The sequence below is a fragment of the Rattus norvegicus genome, chromosome 1, assembly GCF_021556685.1.
Source record: "Rattus norvegicus strain SHRSP/BbbUtx chromosome 1, alternate assembly SHRSP_T2T, whole genome shotgun sequence".
NCBI classification, from domain to species: Eukaryota; Metazoa; Chordata; class Mammalia; order Rodentia; family Muridae; genus Rattus; species Rattus norvegicus.
This window is the reverse complement of record NC_141534.1, coordinates 8,626,588-8,647,061: the sequence shown is the minus strand read 5'-3', so window position 1 is coordinate 8,647,061 and position 20,474 is coordinate 8,626,588. Positions and strand designations below refer to the sequence as shown.

Here is a 20,474-nt window from a genome sequence, read left to right as displayed (position 1 = left end):
AGTCCCTTGTGATGAGAGAGGGCGGGATCCTGGGAAGGGGGATTAAAAAATAAATGGAAGGGAAAAAAAGAAAGGAATATGGACTTACGAAGCCAATGGCACCGTGCCAATCAAGCAGGAACAACCTGAAAACAAACAAAGAGTATCGTTGAGCATCTCGAGACAGTTGGGTTTGACGGTAATTCTGAGACCTTTAGAGATTCGAGTCCACTTTTTAAGACAGTCTTGACTTGACCTCCCCCAGCATCAAGATTCCGCAGAGCTGTATGTAATGTTACAGCTACGAGGCTGCCAGTACAGTTCAGTCTTCTGAGAGTTCTCCAGGTTTATTGGAGGTAATGCAGTTATCTCTGAACATTTACCACAGGCTTCCACCACCCCCAAAGTCGAGACACCAACACTCAGGGCCCCCGCCTGGCCCTTTCACATCCCAATCATAACTACCGCCATCAAGCTCATGCCCATTTCAACACGAAACATGCATCCACTTAATTATGGGGGGGGGAGGAGAAAGGACACCTCTCATACTTGAGAGACTACTACCGAGCTGTATATTGAATCATGATTAAAGAATTCTCTTCTCAAGCATTGGAATGAGTTTTAACTCAGGAGCAAATTTCCTTTCTTCTAATGGCCATTTCAGGGTGAACAACTTATGTTAACATCCTAACTGTTAAAAGTGGACATGTTCTCTGAGTTCTCACTCTGTACGTTCAACCTGTCTCTAACGAGAAACTTTTAGAGAGTTACCATAGGACCATGTCGGTCTTTTACATATTACTTCAGTTAGTATACATATGCCACTGTCTTCCCTCACCCCGAGTTACCCAAGAGAAAACTAAGACACTGAGAGGCTGCATAAGTTATATATCATTACACTAGCAGTGTTTGGGACCAGATCATTGATGTCTAGGCTCAACTGTCCCTCAAGATAGTCAATATTGACAGCATCAAAATATGTTGTGCTGTCACCACAAAGCCCCCAATTACTGCTAGACTTCGCCTTAACATAGAGACACTGAATAGAAAAAAAGTCCCCGGACACTGATAGGAGCGTTTTGTTCTGTTCTGTTTTGTTTGGGTAAAGATACGCTCACGTTCTATAACCCAAACTGGCCTGGAATTCTCAATTACATCGTTTCAGACTCCCAAGTATGTGAGGCACATTAACCAGACACGAGCAGGTAATTTGCAAAATGGAAAATTGTTCTGTTTTCAAACACAAAATAACAGAAAATGGTAAAAAAAAACGAAGCAAAACAGAGGCTGCAGCACACAACAAGAAGAGCCCTAATTAGAGCAATGAACTGTTCGGTGGCCCTTGAATTGCAACCCTGGCCATTTCAGGTAGTTTACATATGCACAGCCAGGCTGACCTCTGAGAAAAGATCATCCGTCTGGCCACCGGGGATGATGAGAAACGGGACTTTCAGTCAGAGACAAAAAGCTTCAAAATTAGGCTCTTTAGCCAATAGTTACATCTACCCACCTAAAGGTAATTTCCAAATAATGGTAATAATTTAGTAGAACACTTATCGGGGACGAAATTTCTGTAGGTTCATTATCTTAATGACACAGCATTATGACTGAAGAAAAGTAGCCATTTTCCTCTTACAAAATGAAGCAACGTATTTTTGCATAACTGTGGCAGGTTGGCTAGGGTCAAGAATACTTAAGAGGCATGCAGTCAGTAAGCCACTGATACCCTGTTCCGGATGCTCAGGGTGTGTATTGTGTACAGATGTCTCCTTAATGGGGTCGGGTCAGGAGGTGGCGAAAGGAGGCGGGCTCATCACTAGCATGGGTGGCTGTGCATATAAGTTATATGCAAAAGCAAGGGACTGGATTGAGCTTCCCCTCCATATGAAGCTACCTATTCTCCTCCCTCATTGTAAAGGATGGAGTCGACTCTACGTTATCTGCCTCTTAATCTATCGGTCGCTCTGAAATGCTTACATTTGTTCCGTGTACAGAACCCGTTATTTTTAGTCAATGCGTTTTAACTAAGCTTTACAGGGCCTCTCAGTGACTCGAATGCTCTTTCTTTACTGTGGGAACGTATGTCCATACTGACTGCTGTAACTGCCAACTTGCTCTCACAAAGACTCTGGAGGCTGCCCAGCTTCATAATGCCTCCCCATACTTTGGTCATTCCACACGTTCCTCTCTTCCAGCTGCCCTTCCTCCTTCTAATGCTTGCACACATGTCCATCAACACCCTTGCCTCACGGTTCACTGAAAAAAACAAAAGCTATCGGATGTACAGTCTTCCCTCCAGCCACTTCGACATCTTCCTAGAACCAGAAGCCATTCTCCACCTTTCCATCTTGACTTTTCCCTACGTTTTCAAACCCTCTTTTTCCACTAAGACACATATCCCCGCTATTCAACATACTCTGGTGTGCCCCGACTTAAAAAGCAAACACTCAGTAGTGCTCTACAACTCTGTTCAGCTCCTACCCTTCCTCAGAGAAGCTTTTGGAAGATTCTCGCTGGCTTGCCTCCTACTCACTTCCCAAGCTGCCTCTTCTTTGAAATACTTTATCAAAGGATAATTATTAATGCTACCAAGGATTCCTTCCCCTCACTTTAAAAGCCAGGAGGTTGCCGATGAAGAGAGATTATAAGGCTGTGGGTGAAAAAGTCTGTTTGGAAATACTCGGGAGCCCAGGTCCTTCCTAAAGCACTCTTTCAGGACATCAGACTAGGAACTTCAAGTATCCTACACCTCCTACCTCTCTTAAGTCAGGCTCCATGCAGAAAAACCACAGCCTTATTCCTTAGATGATCACTAATCTTCATTACTTTTGAGAAAGGAATTACCTGTATTCCTGCATGAGCTGTTTGTGTGACTTAATTTCCTTGACAACCCAAAGAATTGGTGGTTCTATCTCCTTGATAAAATTCAATCGTGGCTGAAAGGGGATAAAAATCTTTCCTGTTATCACTTAGTAGAGCAAGCACTTGACCTTGATCATCTGGATTTGGGGACCTTGTGCTTTGCAATAGCTCCTTTCTCTAGGTTGTTCCCATTAGATTCGGATGTGATAAGGGTGCCACTCTGAGTTACACACTCCCCAGTCCCATTACCTCCAAGAGATAAGAGAATTTAGAGTTGATGTAAATTCACTACAATGCCTGAAAAACACTGATTTATCTATCACAACGGGACTGTGAGGATTTACATAGTCAAGATAAGAGCCTCAATTTGGGTGATCAAAGAATTTAGCTCCCCGGATGCTAGCTCAAAGCTGACTTAGTATTACAGAGCTTGGCACCAGGTCACCCCACATCCTATCCTCATTTTTCCAGGCACAAAGGCCACAGTGCTTCCTCAGAACTGTCCTAAGGCCTGGGTGAGCATGACCCTGACTCTGATCCATTCTTCTTGCTGGACCTTCTCCAGCTGTACCATCTCAGGGAAGAGAGAAGTCCCAGGATCTATGGGGGATACTAAGCACTCTCAACTACCTAAGTGTCAGATTCATAAAAACACAGATCCTATCTCTCAGGCATAAGGGTGGGGAGTGAGGCAAGACCTTCGATAGTTCAAGGTCAGCTCCACTATGTAGTGAGATTCGTCTAACAGAGAATGTCTAGAAGATGGTGAAGGGCATACGTTCAGGAAAATGTTGCTAAACTAAATTGCCTATGGACACAGGACAGGGGAAGGACTAAACAAAGACTAAACTTTCTAAGAGAGACCAGGGAGTCCCAGACAGCTTCACTGACGTCTAAAAGGAACCACAGGAATGAGTCCTGAGAACCATAACTCAAAAGGGGAAAAAAAAATTAGAATTCTTTGCACATATGACTGCCTGAAAACACAATATATAAATAAATACCTAAGAAAGCATCCAAGTTTGGAAGAGCGTTGTACTGCCACAGACAAAGGCCTCTCAGGTTGAAGTGTTAAAATGACCCTTGGGCCCTTTCATTTCTACTTGTAGGAAGTGAGTAGAAAAAAAATGGTCAGTCCCCAAGTGAGGCAATTTCTCTAACCCTCCTTTCCACCTGTGACTATTCTTAGTCAGGAAGATTCGCAAAACAATGACCAGATGGACTCAGGGTCCAGGAAGAAACATTTTGCTTCCTTTGGGGTATCCTGTCTCAAACTTGCTGCCCTTCATTCAGCGACACTTTCGAGAATAAACTTATATTTTAAGAAGAAATCACAAACTAGGTTTAGATCTGTATTATTTTCATAATCCCTAAGAGATGCCAGGAGTCCCTAATTTCCCTGTACATCTCAGATTCCAAAGCCTCAGGCTGAATGGTAACATCCATATGTCCTTACCTAGCATCCTCTGAGGGCTACAAACATCTTCCGTGGGCTTTTAAAAAGCAGTTCTCCAGACTGCAGCTTGAAATGTCCCTTTAGAGCGCAACGAGACATTACACTAAAAGCATGAGAGGCAGGCAGATTTCACAGAAGGCCGGCCAAATGATCGCCTCTCTACCTTACACAAGCACTCAAAGATCTCAACCAGGAGCCACAGTAATGGCGTTGTAAAAATAAATAAATAAATAAATAAATAAATAAATAAATAAATAAATAAATAAATAACTGACATTATGCCTGTTAAGATACATGACGGGCGGATGGGAGACAGCATCATAAACACAAAAGCAGCTTGTCTCCATTTCAACGTTTTTCTGCCTGTGGATGACTCAGGTACAAATGGAGTGAACCCATAGCATCCCTATGCCTAAGTACAACCCCAGGGAGACGACATCTAGGGACCTCACTGGTCTAGAAGTAATTAAGGTTTGATAAGGCCAGAGGGGTGGGGCCCCATTTCAGTGTTGTGACCCTTTAGAAGAACCACCCCAATTCCCTTTTAATCCACTAGGCCCAGGTGACACTTCTGGTGGCTAGGCAGCTGCATGTCAACCGTTCCAAAGCAAGTGACAAATCCTGGGATATTGGCAGAAACCACACACAAAAAAGTTAAAAAAAAAAAAAAAAGCTCAAATATTTGTTAAAAGTCAGCAAGGCAAAGAGAGAAAAACACAAAAAGTGGGGGAAAGGAGTTGTGTGTGGTAGAATTACCTGCCTAGCATTTTCAAGACCCCTTGTGTTTGAATCCCAGCACTAAAATAAAATAAAAAATCGAAACAATGAAATATCGAGTAAAGCATGGTTTCCCCTATCTGTGTGAACCCAATGAAGAATATTTAAAAGTCATCCCTTAGTAACAATAAAAATTAGAAGGGAAACCTAAAGGAAGGCTGAACTGGCTAATCCAGGACTTTAACACGGTCTCAAAAGTCAGCGTCCGAACAGCACGCTGGCAATGAAGACAGAGGGGCCTCTGTGCTTGCTCTACTGTAAATATTTCTCCTCAGTAGTTTCATTCATTTAGCCATTTATTTTTAGCACCAAGGCAATACCGCACGGACAAGCAGAAAGCTTTAGAATCAGACAAACCAGTCTTGCAACTTGCTAACTATGTGATGTTGGGCAAGTTTCTTGATCTCTTGGCTGAGTTTCTTCACAATTGAAAACAGATAATTCTACCTACCTTGCAAAACCACGCACGATTACCATGGGTATTTAATGGCGGGAGCTATTTGGCAATCATGTTTTGTATGGTAAGTACCATGCAGGGCGTTTGGACAGAATCTTTAAGAACCTGACCAGCTAGAAATAATATTTAGATTTAAAAAAAAAAAAAAGGATAGTGAAACCTAACAATTTGAGAGAGGAAAAAAAAAAAAACCCATAGATCACCAATAACAGGGTTCTGATCTAGCTAGAAGGATTATCACGCAGCTGCCACAGAACAGGATCTGGAAAGTCTGGGCTGCAAATTAGTGGGGGTGAGTGCACTAAAGGTAAGGAGAAGGGTGCGTCCATTGACCCCGAGGAATGAATGTTCTGGAGCAGGTGAGAAGTGATGACCTCCGGACCAGGCGACTCAGTCTAAGAAGCAGCAGATAGGCGGAGGCCAGCAAAGAAAGCTGGGCGTGAGCAAGGAGGGGCCACTGGCAGGCTAGGTACAAAGAACCTCTCTTTTCACAAGGGCTGGGATGGGAGGAATAATACAGGAGAGAAGAACAGGGTCCTAAAGATGTGGGGCTGACAGGAATGCAGAAACAAGGAGAACGTTACAAAGTTTAACTGTATCCGTTAAAAACATGAATGAGTTTTCCCATATTGGTAACAGGCAGGCTCGTCTTCCAGTCTTCAGTATAATCCTGACTGACTTCTAAGTCCTCAAGGACATGGATGCCTTTGCAACAAGCAAAAGACACTGCCTGGCACGAAGGTGCTCAGAATGGTGTTGCTCAATGAAGATGTGGTGGGAATTCTAAACACAGATTTAAGGAATCTCGACCTATGGATAAGGTATTATGAGCTAGACTCACTTTCCCTTTCTCTGTAGCGGGGGATTTGCCGTGATATATGCAAGTGTTGAATTTGTGCACGCAAAAGCTAGATCTATCTCTTATCAAAGATGCAGATAAAAATCGCTCCAGAAAGTCTGGAAAGTGGCCATGTCAGTTGTGCAATAACTCTTTTAGGAACCTTCCACTTATTGTCCTCCTTGCTACTAAGAACAATTGCTTTGTGACTCATAAGTATCACACTAGAAAGTATATTAAATCCCAATCATAGACATAGGCCCAAGGTTTAATTAACGTGGGCTTATTGGAACAATAATCGGAACAAAGTTATCTATTAGATGCTAAGAAATCAAGGGGGAAAATAAACTGAGTGTGGCGTCACTTAGAGGATAGGATTCTCACCACCTTCACAGGAGAGATCTTTTACAGATGGGAAAATTAAGACACTGAGAAGCTAAACAATTCCAGGATTTTTTACTGCACCACAAAGGGATCAAAGTAGGAAATCGAGTGGGCTCTGAGATCTAATAGATGAGAGAGTGGGCTTAATAAAATTGGGCTCATCTGTGGGTCCGTGGTAGTGAGTACTGGTGAGGGACAGCACTCCCATTTAATTCAGAAACAAGAACAGCCACAGCCCCTATGGCAAACGCTTATTGCCTTGGTCAGTGAAAGAACACAAAGACGACAGAATAACACATGACCGTTAGGGAAAATATGAATAAGTACCATCATTAGATGCAGAAGGAACTGGACAAGTTTGAAGGGGCATACATCTGTAAAATCACCACTGGGAAGGCCTAGAAACAGGGAGAGGTCAGCCAACTGGAGGATTCCTAGCACCTAGATATTGGCCTCTAATCCCTGTCCTTAAGTGAACAGAATCAGGACTTGAAAAACAGTCAGTCCTAGGGTGGGAGAAGTAACATATTCACGACTTCACAGCATTATCAAAGCACCAGACTGTAGTACCTCAAAATGATTCCCTCATACTATTAATTACTATGGTGGCTTTCACATATATCCCTAAATTATTTGAAGTCCTTCCCATCTCTTGAATTTGACAATAAGAGTGGAGAATGGGGAAATGTGGTAACTGGTGAGAAACATAAGAGAAACCATGGTTTCTGTCTAACCCAGCAACTACAAGGTTGGGTATGCATCACTCGCTGATGTGGATACCATGCGTCCCCAGATAAGATACAAATTGGAAGGGTAAATACCTTGTGAGGTTCCCCACCCAAGGTCACAAATATAAATTAAAAGGTATTTATGATAGTAGCAAAATTATAGTTGTGAAGTGACCATGGAATAATTTTATGGTATGTATGTCGAGAACGTATACTACATGAACTGTATTAAAAGGTTGCAGCATTAGGAAGGTTGAGAACCACTGGATCTAAGTATTATGCCAATGATAAACTTATTTTTGTAAATGTATAATGGTTCTATAGGAAAGTTAACACAGGGAAGTGGGTGGAATTCTATACTATCTTGGCAAATCTTAAAAGTTGTATAATTTTATAATTTTTTAATTCAAGGTTTAAATTTACCTTTTTGATCTGTTTCTTTTTTTCTTGCCTATATAATACCTCCAAAACTCAATAGACATTTTAAGGCTAGACACCTCTTCTAAAATTAGCTTTCTCTTTACATGTGGAATAATCGCCCACTTAGAAAAATCTTTCCTAAGATATACACTACTCAAATAATGAGTGAACTTGTCAAGGCGACAAAAATACAAGATCAAGGCACAAAAGTCTACTGTTTTTATACTGAACAAGAGAAAGGGGAAATAAAACTGGGAGAAAAATTAAAATAGCATAAAATGTACATAATGAGACTTAACAGTGTATAAGTTCTTTACATAGAAATCTACAAAATAATGGTAAGAATAATTGAAGAATTTATAAAATGTAAAAGAATACTACGTTCACGAATAGCAATTTTCCGTTATGATGTCCATGGACAATTTCCAAAATTTATTCTGTAAAGCTAGTACAATAATCACTAATAAAACTCTGAAAGACTCTTAAAATGGACATGTGTAAGCTCACTCTAAAGCTTATACACAAATGCAAAGAATTTCATTAAAACTTATGAAAATATCCAAGGGCGGAGAGGTGGCCCAGTGGGTGAAGCACTTGCTGGGCAAACATGAAGACTTTAGATCCCCAGTACCCACATTAAAAAGTGAGGCCCAGCACCTCAGTACTGTGGAAGGAGAGACAGGCCAATGGGTGGGGCTTGCTGGCAGTCAGTGTAGCAAAAGGCTGAGCTCCAGGTTAACTGATTCTGTCTCAAACCCCAAGATGGAGACACATGCTGACCTCTGGCCTTCATACTTGCCCATATAAGGAAGTGTACCTGCATATGTAACACACACACACACACACACACACACACACACACACGCACGCACACACGCACGCACACATGCACTCTCACATGCATGCATACATGGGGTGGGGGGAACGTGAGAGAGTGTGAGGCAAGTGACAAACTAAATTCCAGAGGCAAAAAAATATTTACAAGCAGGCCAGATGTCACAGACCTTTAATATCAGCACTCTGGAGGCAGAGGCAGGCGACCCTCCATGAGTTCAAGGCCAACCTGATTTACATGGGGGAGTTGGCAGCGTCCCAGATCTACACAGGGAGACCTCATTTCAAAAAAAAAATAACAATTTGCAAGCATGTGCCTGGTGGGTCTCCCTTTCCGGTTATATTAGGAATTAAAATAAACAAAATGTTTAAATTGGTAAAATGTGTAAACAGGCACTTCTTTCACAGAGAAAATGTGACATCCTAGCACCCAGAGGCAGGGGTGGGAGATTTAAAGCTAGCCTGGAATACATACTAAGTTCTAAGCCAGCAAGCACTACCTGGCATGACCGGTCTCAAAAAAATAAAATGTAAATGCCACTCATCCTAATACTCATGCAAACCTATACAAACACCAAAAATTCAACTTCTTGGGCTGCACTGATTATGTGTCCCTTATCATTTGATGTTTTTAAAAGTCATAACATGCATAAGAAATTTTTGGAGTGGGACCTAAGTGTGCACATGAAGTGTACTTTATTTATTTGTTTATTTTGTTCCTTATTCGCAGTGCTGGGTATTGAACCCCGAGTCTCAGGGGTGCTAGGTGTGAACATACTGAGTTGTAGAGCCCCCCTCAACCAGGTATCACGTATGCTTGATGCATACTGCCTGAAGGCAGACCTATATGCTATTTTTACGCACTTGCATTTGATTGAAACTCATCATTTAAGGCCAGGTGTAGGGTTTTCCACTTGTGGCAGGCATATTGGTGCCCAAAAGCTTTGCAGATTTTAAAAGGGCTAGGTTTTAAGACGAGGGACATTCAATCTGTAGCGAAGAGACATATCTCTGTTAGTGAGTTTTTAAAAAAAAAAACAATTGCAGATGGAGATAGACCTCAGCAGTTAAGAGCAAACAGTGCTCTTCCACAGCCCACCCCGCCCAGTTCCCAGTACCTACTGGACCTCCAGCTCCAGGGGAACCCCAGCATCTTCAGCTTCCGAAGGTACCTGCACTTACCTGCATGAAACCCCGCCACTGCGTACAGAGATGCATCGTTGAAATAGAGCACGTTTGTTTTTCAAAAAAGGAAGTGTTAAAGCAATTTAATTTGTAACAACCTGATACGGAAAACTCAAATGTATGTGTATGTGTATGTGTGTATATACACACACATACACACACACACACACACACACACACACACACACACACACACATATATATAAAATGGATAAAGTGCTAGTAATGCATGCTGTCGAAGTGGAGAAAATGAAATTCCCGCTAGCAGGCAGAAGGAAAACACTTTAGGCTTTGTGGGTCTGATGGCGACAGTACTACACGCAGAAGCAGGCTTTGGCACTGTTCCAGCGAAGCTCGCTATATGAATGTACGTAACGGGCTGGAATTGGCTAGCAGGCCACAGTTTGCCAGTCCCACATATAAAGGGATGACAAACAAAAGTCACAGTGCACACAGTGCAGTATTAGATGGCTCCCAAGAATGTTAAGGTGAGTCAAAAAAAAAAAAGTACATTTTCAAGCCCATGGTGACTGAAATCAGGACAGTCGAGCGGGGGAGGGTGGTCCCCAGTAGGAAGGGACAGGGCATGCAAAGGGTCTGTGACCACCTCTGGATAGGCACACAGGCATTTCCATGAGTAACATTTCATCAGGCCACGCCCTTTGACTTCTGCCCTTTCCACATTTTGTATTTGCAAAGTCAAATTGGTGCTCAATTTGGTGACTAGAATGTGGACCTGAAGACAGAATAGCCAGAATTCAACATGGATAAAAATTAAAAAACAAAAAACAAAAAACGCCAGATTGAAAACATGTGAGCAATTTTAATATCTCTAACTGTGGTACCTAGGAAGAAAGTAGGTACTCAGGGGAGAACGAAGTCAGGGGTAAAACTTCCCGGGTTTGAAAAAGAAACCTCGGGTAAAAGTGTCAAGCCACACATCTGCACACAATACATATTATTACCGTCCCCAGAAAGCCTTTGTTAGTCCTTCATCATCGCATAGGAACTATTAAGACTGCAAAGCAGCTCTCTGAGGCAAACAAGCCAGCAGTATTGATATGTGTGCTAAATAGCAGCACAAATCAGGATTCGGTAACAAGAGGGGGATTTGCCCAGCCTGCCACACTGGAGCTAGAGAATACCTCTCAAACACTCACAGTGAAAGAAAAAAAAAATACCCTAATGAAAACATGCTTAATTCTTAAACTGACCCACAGAGCACGAATAAAGAAACAGTACATAAAAAGCTATAATATTTTCAGGCAACAAATGGGCACAGAGCCTAGGTGCACGCCCAAACCAATCTGAGCAGCGCCCGTGGCAGAGGGGCTGTACCGAGCCCCTGGCACAGGGACAACTCCCTCTCCAAGTAAAAAACGATAATAAAACAAAATAAAATACTGTTTATCTTGTGCTATCTTCACCACGTAAACAAAACATACATATCCACACCCACAGGTACATGCGTTCCAGATCTGCTGGCAAGACGCGAACTGTAAACACTTCAGAATTCATTGTGGAATAAATTTCATTAACAGCCAAGTTTTTTTTTTTTTTAAATCAAGACACACATCACAAAGACGGATGTCTGTTTATTATCTGAAAGTTTCCTCAAGCGTGACCTGTATTCAGAACAATGTTTTCCCCGAGAGGAACGTGTGCAACGTTGGAAGTGTCCTGGTGTGTAAATGGAGAAGCGTGTAACATAGTAAAATCTAAAGTTACACATGGAGCACAAGAAATATGGCCTAGAGCCACTGAATAACTGAAATTGAAATAAACATGGCACGCCAGCATTTTCCAACCCAGAGCAGAAGATTATAAAATCTGTGCGCTTTGTTACCTTTTCAGTTTTTACCTTTTTTTTTAAATAACAAAACCTCATTTGAGCTTAATTACTAAATAAAGTGTAATTCCAACCAAAAGTTATTTTTAAGAAAGAGCGCACTGAGTGATTTCAATTTTCTCAAGTTCTTTTAAAATATATTAACATTTTTTAATGTCTAGGAACAGATGATGGCTTTAATGAACAGCAGTGTGCCCACTTGAAAAACAATGAGACGTTAACGCTGTTACGTTACCTAGGTAACTCACCCTGATCTTTGTGACGCAGTGGAAAATATGAGATATTTCAAAGCCCAGTATTCGGGCTTCTTCCCTTTCTTTAATATACTGGTGGTGGGGGGTGGGGTGACGTTTAGGTCTACGTGTATCATTAATGGTTACTAACCCTGAAACAAGGCTCAGGTCACTGTCCAGTGGTCAGGAGATGAGACAGTTTCCAAAATCACAGGGATTCTTAGTGTTCACTCACACCTTCTGCCCCCCCCCCCACCTCCAGGGTGGCCACCATTGACTTGACATTCATAGCAATTCCTTTACGTTTTTTCCCTTGTGACTTTAATATCTCGGTGGGTCCCTAGGCAATAGTTTTGCTTGCCAGGTTCTGAATTTTACATAGATGAAATCATGCGATATTCAGTAACTTGCTTTTATTTCTTCCCCTCCACCATGAGAGGAGTCCGTATAGAAACCCAAAACTACCTCAATTTGCTCCTGTGCCCTGTTCCATTCTGAGTGGTACATCATTTATGATTCCCAGTCAGACGGACACGAAGGCGTCGTCCAGCTTTGTGGTACTACACAGAAAGGCTTCTTGTACCTGCACTCTGGTGCATATGAAAATTTATCTAAGGCAGGGGGCTTTGAAACTTTTTTTTTGACCATGACTCGGAGTAAGGAATGACATTTTAGAACAGCATTACATACATTCCTGTGTGTAAACAAGGCGTGGGGGCTGGGGGGGGCGAGTATCATAAGACAAAGACCCTCTGACTTGAGACACATTCTGACATTTTAAAACTCTCTGTTTGCGGTTTTCAATTTCTTGAAACGTCAATCACTGTCTCAATTAAATGATTTCACAACTCCCAAATACGGGCTCCACCACCTTGCTTGGAACAACGCTGCTCCGTTTACTTTGAGGAGCGGGACAGCGAGTTCTTCGGGAAATGCATCTGTCAAATGTCGTCAACTCTAATTTTTTTTTTTTACTTAAATGAACGTTCTCGTTTATTAGTATAAAAATTCCTCACTGTTTTAGAGCAAAAAAAAAAACGCGAAACAATAGATTTTATCATTTTATCATTTCATACGTCGCTAAAATATTAATCACTTACCACACGCCAAGCAAGCAGGCACAGACTCCAACCAGACCTGTGGATTAAAACAGAGAAAAGGGAAAAGGGTGAGGGGGGGGCGCTTCGGGTGCAGCACCTCGGCGAGGCCCCGGACAGCTAATAGGAGCTGCCTTGGAGGGTGGGGTTAGCGGAAGATTCCTAGAAGAAGAATCTACCCTGGGATGTTTCTATTTTTAATTTTTACTCGATTCCTAAAACATCAAAGTAGCACATTTGTTGCGAGGGGGGGGGATTCCCAACATTTTTGGAGCATTTTTCAGTACAAAGCCAAAAACCCTTACTAGCGACCTTAAAGTTGACTGGAGGGGGAAAAAAAAAAGTACACAAGTTGTGCTCTAAATTCTCCTAGGAATTCTTAGGAGTCTGGCGTTTTCAAGAAGCTTCCAGAGCACAAGCGGGAGTGCCCAGTTATCGTTAAAGCATCCCGAATAAGTGCGTTTCGCCCAAGGGAATACAAATCACCTCTCACCAACTTTTAGCGCCTTTCGGGGCGTCACCAGGTTGTAAGGACCGCGGCTAAGTGCCGCGCAGCACACGGACGCCCGTGCAAGCTAGCGCGGCACGGGCGCGCATTTGGAGGGACCCAGAGCCTTTTCGTTGCATCTCTGGCTGCAGCCGGGACACCAAGGATCGGAGTTTATCACCTCGGAGCCCGAAGGGCCCGGGACCCCACGGTCCACGCAGTGCGCGGCAACCCTCCCTGCGCGACACTGCCACGCCACCTCCCCGCAGCACCAAGGCTGTCACTTACCTATCCGAGCCGGATTCGGGCGACACCGTCGGTCCGCTGGCAGGCGCAGCCTAAGCAGCCATGACGGCGCTCAGGAGATGCCCGCTCTCCGCTCCTCTTGCCGCGAGCCCCGTGCCCACGGCCACAACTCCCGAGCGTTCTCCCGCCTGCCAGGCGAGTGAGGCTGGAGAACGCCCCGGACCCGTCTAAATCAAGGCTCGGGGCGGTCCCTGCCCGAGCCGAGTGACAAATCACAGACGCCGTGGGCTTTGCCGCGCAACAAGCCAGCCAAGGGGATGGCTGCACGGACGAGGCTGCGGGCGGGGCTGCGAGAGGAGCTGCTCCCCCCCCCATTCCGATGTCACGTGGGATGAGGAGGCCCCGTTGGGGCTCGGGGGTCGGCGGGGGAGGACAGCCACGCAGCCCGCTGCGGTGACTCATCGGCTGTCTACGCACAGCCAAGGTCGCCTAGGTGCCGCGTTGGCGCAGGTAGCCTCGAGTCTGCCCGAATATCTGCGTGTAGTATTGATCGCTCCATCGCCAACGAGATGATCCACCCTCCCTCGGCTACATCGCAAACCAGAGGCTGGGCGGAGGTGGGGGCTGGAGGGGGGGGGTGATGGATGCTTTGTGGGCTGAAGCTTGTAGCCAGAGGCCAAAGGAACTCAGTTTCCTGCGTGGGCAGTGGTACCACCGCTGGTGTGGGCCACAGAGGGCTCTAACAGCTTTGAGGCTCAGTCCCCCATGACAGCCCCTGTAGAAACCTTGTTCTCCCTGTGGACCAGCGAAGAAACAAGACAGATTGCAAGCAAATTTTGTGACCACGGGCTTGCATCACACAATACTTTAAAAGCAGTTAAAACGTTTTATCGTGTTTTGAGTTTGAAGGAAGAGCCTGAAACGAATCCCCAGGGTTTGCTTTTGTCCTTTTAAGACATATACACTTAAAAAGGGGTGTGGGGCGGGAGCATGGGAAAGGGGGGCGTCTGTGAACAAAACGTGGAAAAAATAAGGAGCAGGGAGGGCTTCCAGACTTGTTTCAGTTTCACAGTCTCCTGAGTGAGACAGGCGATTAATCTGCGTGCACACTTTCTCCTATCCTAACCCAGACTCAATTTCCCACCGCCGTTTATATTGCTTTTGGCTCGTGAGCAGCTAAAATGTGCGATCTTAACTCCAGATTCAAGGAACGTGATGGTCACTGTAAGCCTTTCCTAGACTACATTTCTCTAGTGAGGGTCGCTTGCTGTTTTCCCTTAGGCCGTTTTCTTAAGAAGTGCGTGGCTTGCACGTGAGAAGGAAAATATGCTTTTATCTTTACATGTAGAGAAAAAAAAAACAAAACACCGGTTATTTTGAATCCAATCCCTGCAAAACCTCACAGAACACAAAAGCAATTTCTTCACAGATTTTTTTTTTTAAAAAACAGGGGTCTCACGTAGTTCAGGCTGACCTTGAACTTCTGGTTCCTTTGTCTCCAACTCCTAAATGATGGCATTACATACTTGTAACACCATGCCCAAGTGCCTTTTTGACGAAAGATCTCCATGCAGAGGCCTGAATCCTACATAAGCTTTTCTCAGAGGTCACTCGGTTTTTCTGCTTGAATGCCTGAAGAATTATTTATCAAGGACAAAATGGCCTGCTCTCCCTACCCCTACCTCCAGTCCACGTATATCACGCTTTTTAATTTTTTGAGTTTTACATTCTTTCAAGAGTATAATATTCCATTCATGTTATATCTGAACCAGCTTCCGTTTTAGGCCTCAGTGTTGTTTTTGTAGACTATTTTTTTTCCTGTGAGTTCTTTAGGTTTCAAGGCACAGGGGCCTTGGGAGGAAGAACGCACATGGAAACAGCTAAAACTGGAAAAACAGCTTGTCTAGGCAACTCAGCCCTCGCTGGTAAATCTTACAGCCCTACACCAGACCCCTCCTCGGTTGAAACAGCCCCTTCCCATGAACTCTGACAGGAGTTTTCAGCAGAACATAGCACCCCAGGAGGTGGACTGCTGTATTAAATGTTTTTGTTTCCTGGACTGCTTCATAAGGGTGCTCCTGACTGATTTCTAATGTGGCAGATTGGAGACTTCTCAAGACTTAGTCTGTTTTTTGGTTTTTTGTTTTCTCTCAATGTGTCTTTAAAGGGCGGGAGGATGGAGTGGATATAGGCAGATTGTACACACAAGGCACTTCGAGAACTCTTTACTCTATCAGTTCTCAAACTGAACACTGTAAGAATGCCGTTTGGGACAGTTTATGAGCATCTGTAATCCCAGCACTCAGACGGCAAAAACAGGAGGGTTGGAAAAGTTCAAGGCCAGTCTGTACTTGAGACAGCCATAGTGAGACCTTGTTTGAAAAAAGAAAAGTAAGAGGGGGGGTGGTTTTCTTTCCTTGCTTATTTTACACGCTGTTTTCTTTCCCTTGGGTGGTCTAATTTTGACTTTCTCATGCTTCCCTGAAATGTGCTTATACAGGCAGGAATCTCTAGTCGATAATAAATCATATGAAACTTTTTCTTCTGTTAGGCTATTTTCAGAGTTCTTTTTTGAATATGAATGGGTTTCCCTGGTAGCTGTGACCCTCTAAGCTTTTCCTGGGAAACACGCATCCCCCAAAGGTTTTTAAGACACAAGTTGTAAATAAATCCTTGCAAGGTAAAAGCCACAGAGGATAGGGCTGCAAGAAAGTCAGTGGTGGGTAGGGTGCTGCACAGCTCCTGCAAGCTGGCTTCTGTGCTGCATGGCTGCCAGGTGTACCTCAGAAGTGTCATTGAATCTGTGTGTAAAAAAAACAAAAACAAAACCAATGACACTTGGTATTTTCTCTAGAAACCATCTCATTTTTGAAACACTGTAGATATCAGACGCATCTTTCTCAGCAAAACTGAACCACAGCAGTCCCTCTCACAATCCATAGACTCTTCACTGAATTCTTAAAATGTCTTTATGGGTCGGGCACAGTGCCTCATGACTGTGACCCCAGCACTTAAGGGGCAAGAGGATTAGGTATTCAAGGAATTCAAAGTCTTCCTTGGTTACAGGTGAGTTCAAGGCCAGACTGGGTTACATGAGCCTCTAGCAGGGGGAAAATTGTGTGTGTGTGTGTGTGTGTGTGTGTGTGTGTGTGTGTGTGTGTTCCTTACCAAATAAAAAGACTGACGCTGATTTACACTGAGGTAGAATGTGTCAGAACTCTTCACTATCAGGGCTGTTTTGATAGAGGGTAGCAGCTATGAAGGTTCTAATATTTCTACCATGTGAACAGACAGTTGATACAAAATATGAACACAATAACCAAAGAATAGGCGACAGTATCATTCTTCAGTCATGTAGAAAAGACATTGAGCAAAAGCTGACATTCATTCTTGAAAACAAAACGTAGAACTATAGGGGACCTTCCTTGGCCTGCTAATGGGCAGAGTTGCTTCCTATAGCTGTCACAATCCATTACCACAAATGGCTGCCTCAGAACAAGAAACTTTCTCACAACTCAAGAAAGGCAACAAGTCTGCCGTTTGAAAGTATCAGCAAAGATCACGTGCACCCTCTAGTGGCCCTTTAGGAGACTCCACCCTTGCTTCTAGCAAGTGTTGGTAGCTGTTCTGAGAGCCACACTGGACCCATCCCTGCCTCCCTCTCCGGTGTGTCTTTCTTGATTGGTGGCTCCATTGTGACCGTCTTTTTAGGACACTTGTCATTGTATCATAAAGTTTCTCCTGAATTACTTTAACGAAAGTAGAATACCTAATGTTTTCGTATGGAATCTCCTCAAAACTGGGCTTACGGGTTCCCCGGCCCCTGCCGTACAAAAATTTAGTTTAGAATGTAAAGTGTCCTTCCACTCCCATTACACACACACACACACACACACACACACACACACACACACACACACACACACATATATATATATATATATATATATATGTATATATATATTTTAAAAATCAGACAATGTAACAAGCACAGATACCAAGGATTATTAGGACATGGACATGTGTGTGTCTGGGAAGGGTAGAATTTGCTTTGTAGACTAGGCTGGCTGCAAACTCACAGAGATCTGCCTGCCTCTGCCTCCCAAGGGCTGGGATTTAAAGGTGTGAGTCACCACCACCACCACCTGCCAGGGGGTTACGTCTTAATCCTCTACAACAGGTAAAGTCCAGATCTGATTTGTTGCAGAACTGCAACGAACTGATCATAACTTTATATGAAAAGAAAAGACCATAGAGGAGGGGAAAAAAAAACACCTTAAATTATAGATATGCATGTTCCTTAGGAAGAGGAAGAGGAAGAAAAAGATGAGGAAGAATGAAGAGGACAGGGTGATTGGGAGGCTGAAGCTCTGGTCTTAATGCTTAAAACAAAACTATAAAAAAAACTATAAAAACAGAGACAAGAAGGCACTAGCATTAGGAAAAAAAAAACAAAATATTGAACCCAGAAACTGTTTTGTTTGAGCCAGGGACTCACTCACTCCGTTAGCTAGCCTTGGACTTGATCTGTATCAGAGGACGACCCTGAACTCTATGTGCTTGCCTCTGCCTCCAGGGGCTGGGATGACGGACAGGACCATTCCTCTTAGCTTAAGAGCTGTTGATTTTTGGCAGAAGTGTAATCAATTGGAGAGAGAAATAATGGTGTGGGAACTAGCTATTGGGGGGTGGGGGTGGGCTTCTGCTTATATTTAAAACAAGAAAATGAAACCAAAGTGGATCACAGATCAACACAGAACACAGGCAATATACAACTTCCAAAACTGCTTTATTCGCTGAAACAGGCACTGGTCTGTTTAGCACGTTAACCGTGGTTAGTCCAGAGTTAGATCAACTACCTGTGAAATTAAACTTCAGTTTTCAAGAACTTTTAACTCAAATACAATATGCAAGTCTCGTTAATAATTGCATATCGTGGACTGGCAAGATGGCTCTTCAGATAAAGGCCCGTGACATACAAACTTGACGGCCTGCATTCCATCCCCAGGTTGAAAGAGAGAAAATGACTACACACCACAAGCACACATTAGTAAGTGTGAAAAGTAATTTGATACTCACTACATGTTAAAATGATAATGTTCAAGATTTATTATTTGGAATAAAATATAAATGATGAGTTTGCTGAAGGAAGCTGTTCTCACTATTTTACTGTGGCTCCTGGAAAATCTGATATGGGTGACTCACACTTCCGGCGACTCTGATCTAGAAGAAAACCCTGGGGCAGGCGGTTGTTTGGAAGGCTACGCAAAACAAAGATTCTGAAAGAATAAATCAGTAAGCAGATTTACTAAAAATAAAATCTTCAGTTCTTCTGAAGAGACCATTTAAGAAAATTAGAACTCCAAAATGAGCCATGCACACACACACACACACACACACACACACACACACACACGCATGCTCGGACACACAATAAGAGGCCTACCTCATACTGGGAGAAAACATCGATACAGACCACTGATGTGGGACTCAAAATATTTGAGTGACTCATGTAGCTCAACAAACAATTAAGAATGTAATAAAAATGAGCAAAATGCGTGAAGAGGACCAAAGAGGGCACAGATATTAACTAGCAGTGATGCGAAAGACATTTAAAATTCTGTTTCCCAGTGCAAAAAATAAAGCTAAAACAACGTAACACTGTATGCAGACCAGTAGAGCTATGGGGGTTGGGGGAGGGTGGGCGTGTGGAGGGGGGTACTGACAGAGCTAAGATTAGCAACAATGAGGAAAAACAGCAGCTGAAAGGGAACAACCCTAAAAGGAAAAGAAAATGATGCTGTTTGAAAGTTTGTTTCTTTGTTTTTCTCCTGAAACTCAAGGAGTACAGACTAGCTTCTAACTCATGGTGATGCCTCTGCATAGGGATAATACGCATGAACCACCTGCTTAGCTGTAAAATTACCTTATGAAGCTAATTATTTGTTTGTTTTATAATCCAGGACCCCCCAACTCTTGTCTATAAAACTACTTACACACAAGTGTTTATGTTAGTTGCAAACTAGAGGCTCAAATGTCAGCGATAAGACACATTGATTGCTATTCTAAACAATCCTTAAGAAATAAGTAAAATGGGGTTCTGCATCCAAGCAATCACATGGGAAAGTAACATATTGCCTGTCTTGGCTTCTTTTACTGTTTCTGTGATTAAAAAGTATTTCCACAAAAACAACTTAATTGGGAATAGGTTTATTTCTGCTCACGGTTCCAAGTTGCAATTCCTCACGGCAGAAGCCACAGTGGAGAGCTTTGAAGCAACTGGCCAATATTGCATCTGCAATTTAAAAAATACAAAGAAACAGATGAATGTCTGCTTGTCTGCTTTTCTGTTCCCCTTTTCTACACACACAGTCCAAGAGTCCATGCCTAAGAAGTGCTTCCATCCAAAAATGAGCCAGTCTTACCACACACGCAAATAATTTTGAGAAATAAGTGGATTGGTAGGTAAACTGGGGGCTCTGCACAGCATTATTGGGGAGCAAAGAAACCATAAGGGCTAATAAGCCATCAGCTAATTCTGTATAGGACAGAAGGAAACCAACCCCAGGGTGGAAAAAAATAAAACAGAAATCTGGAATCTGCACAAGCTAAACTGAGGAAAACACTACTCACAGACCCAGA

General features: G+C 43.2%; 1 protein-coding gene across 5 annotated transcripts in view; it reads right to left on the bottom strand.

Annotated features, from left to right (window-relative positions):
* Window positions 1–14,039, bottom strand: part of Plagl1 (PLAG1 like zinc finger 1) — a 39,915-nt gene extending 25,876 nt beyond the window's left edge. For 4 of the 5 annotated variants that reach the window (XM_087627594.1, XM_087627626.1, XM_087627660.1 and 1 more), the window contains exons 1-3: window positions 13,875–14,039; window positions 13,103–13,139; window positions 89–125 (exon numbers count right to left, since the gene is read on the bottom strand). The gene's annotated coding sequence lies outside the window, so the exon portion shown is untranslated. 5 annotated transcript variants of the gene reach the window in all.
* Window positions 14,040–20,474: the final 6,435 nt, after the last annotated feature.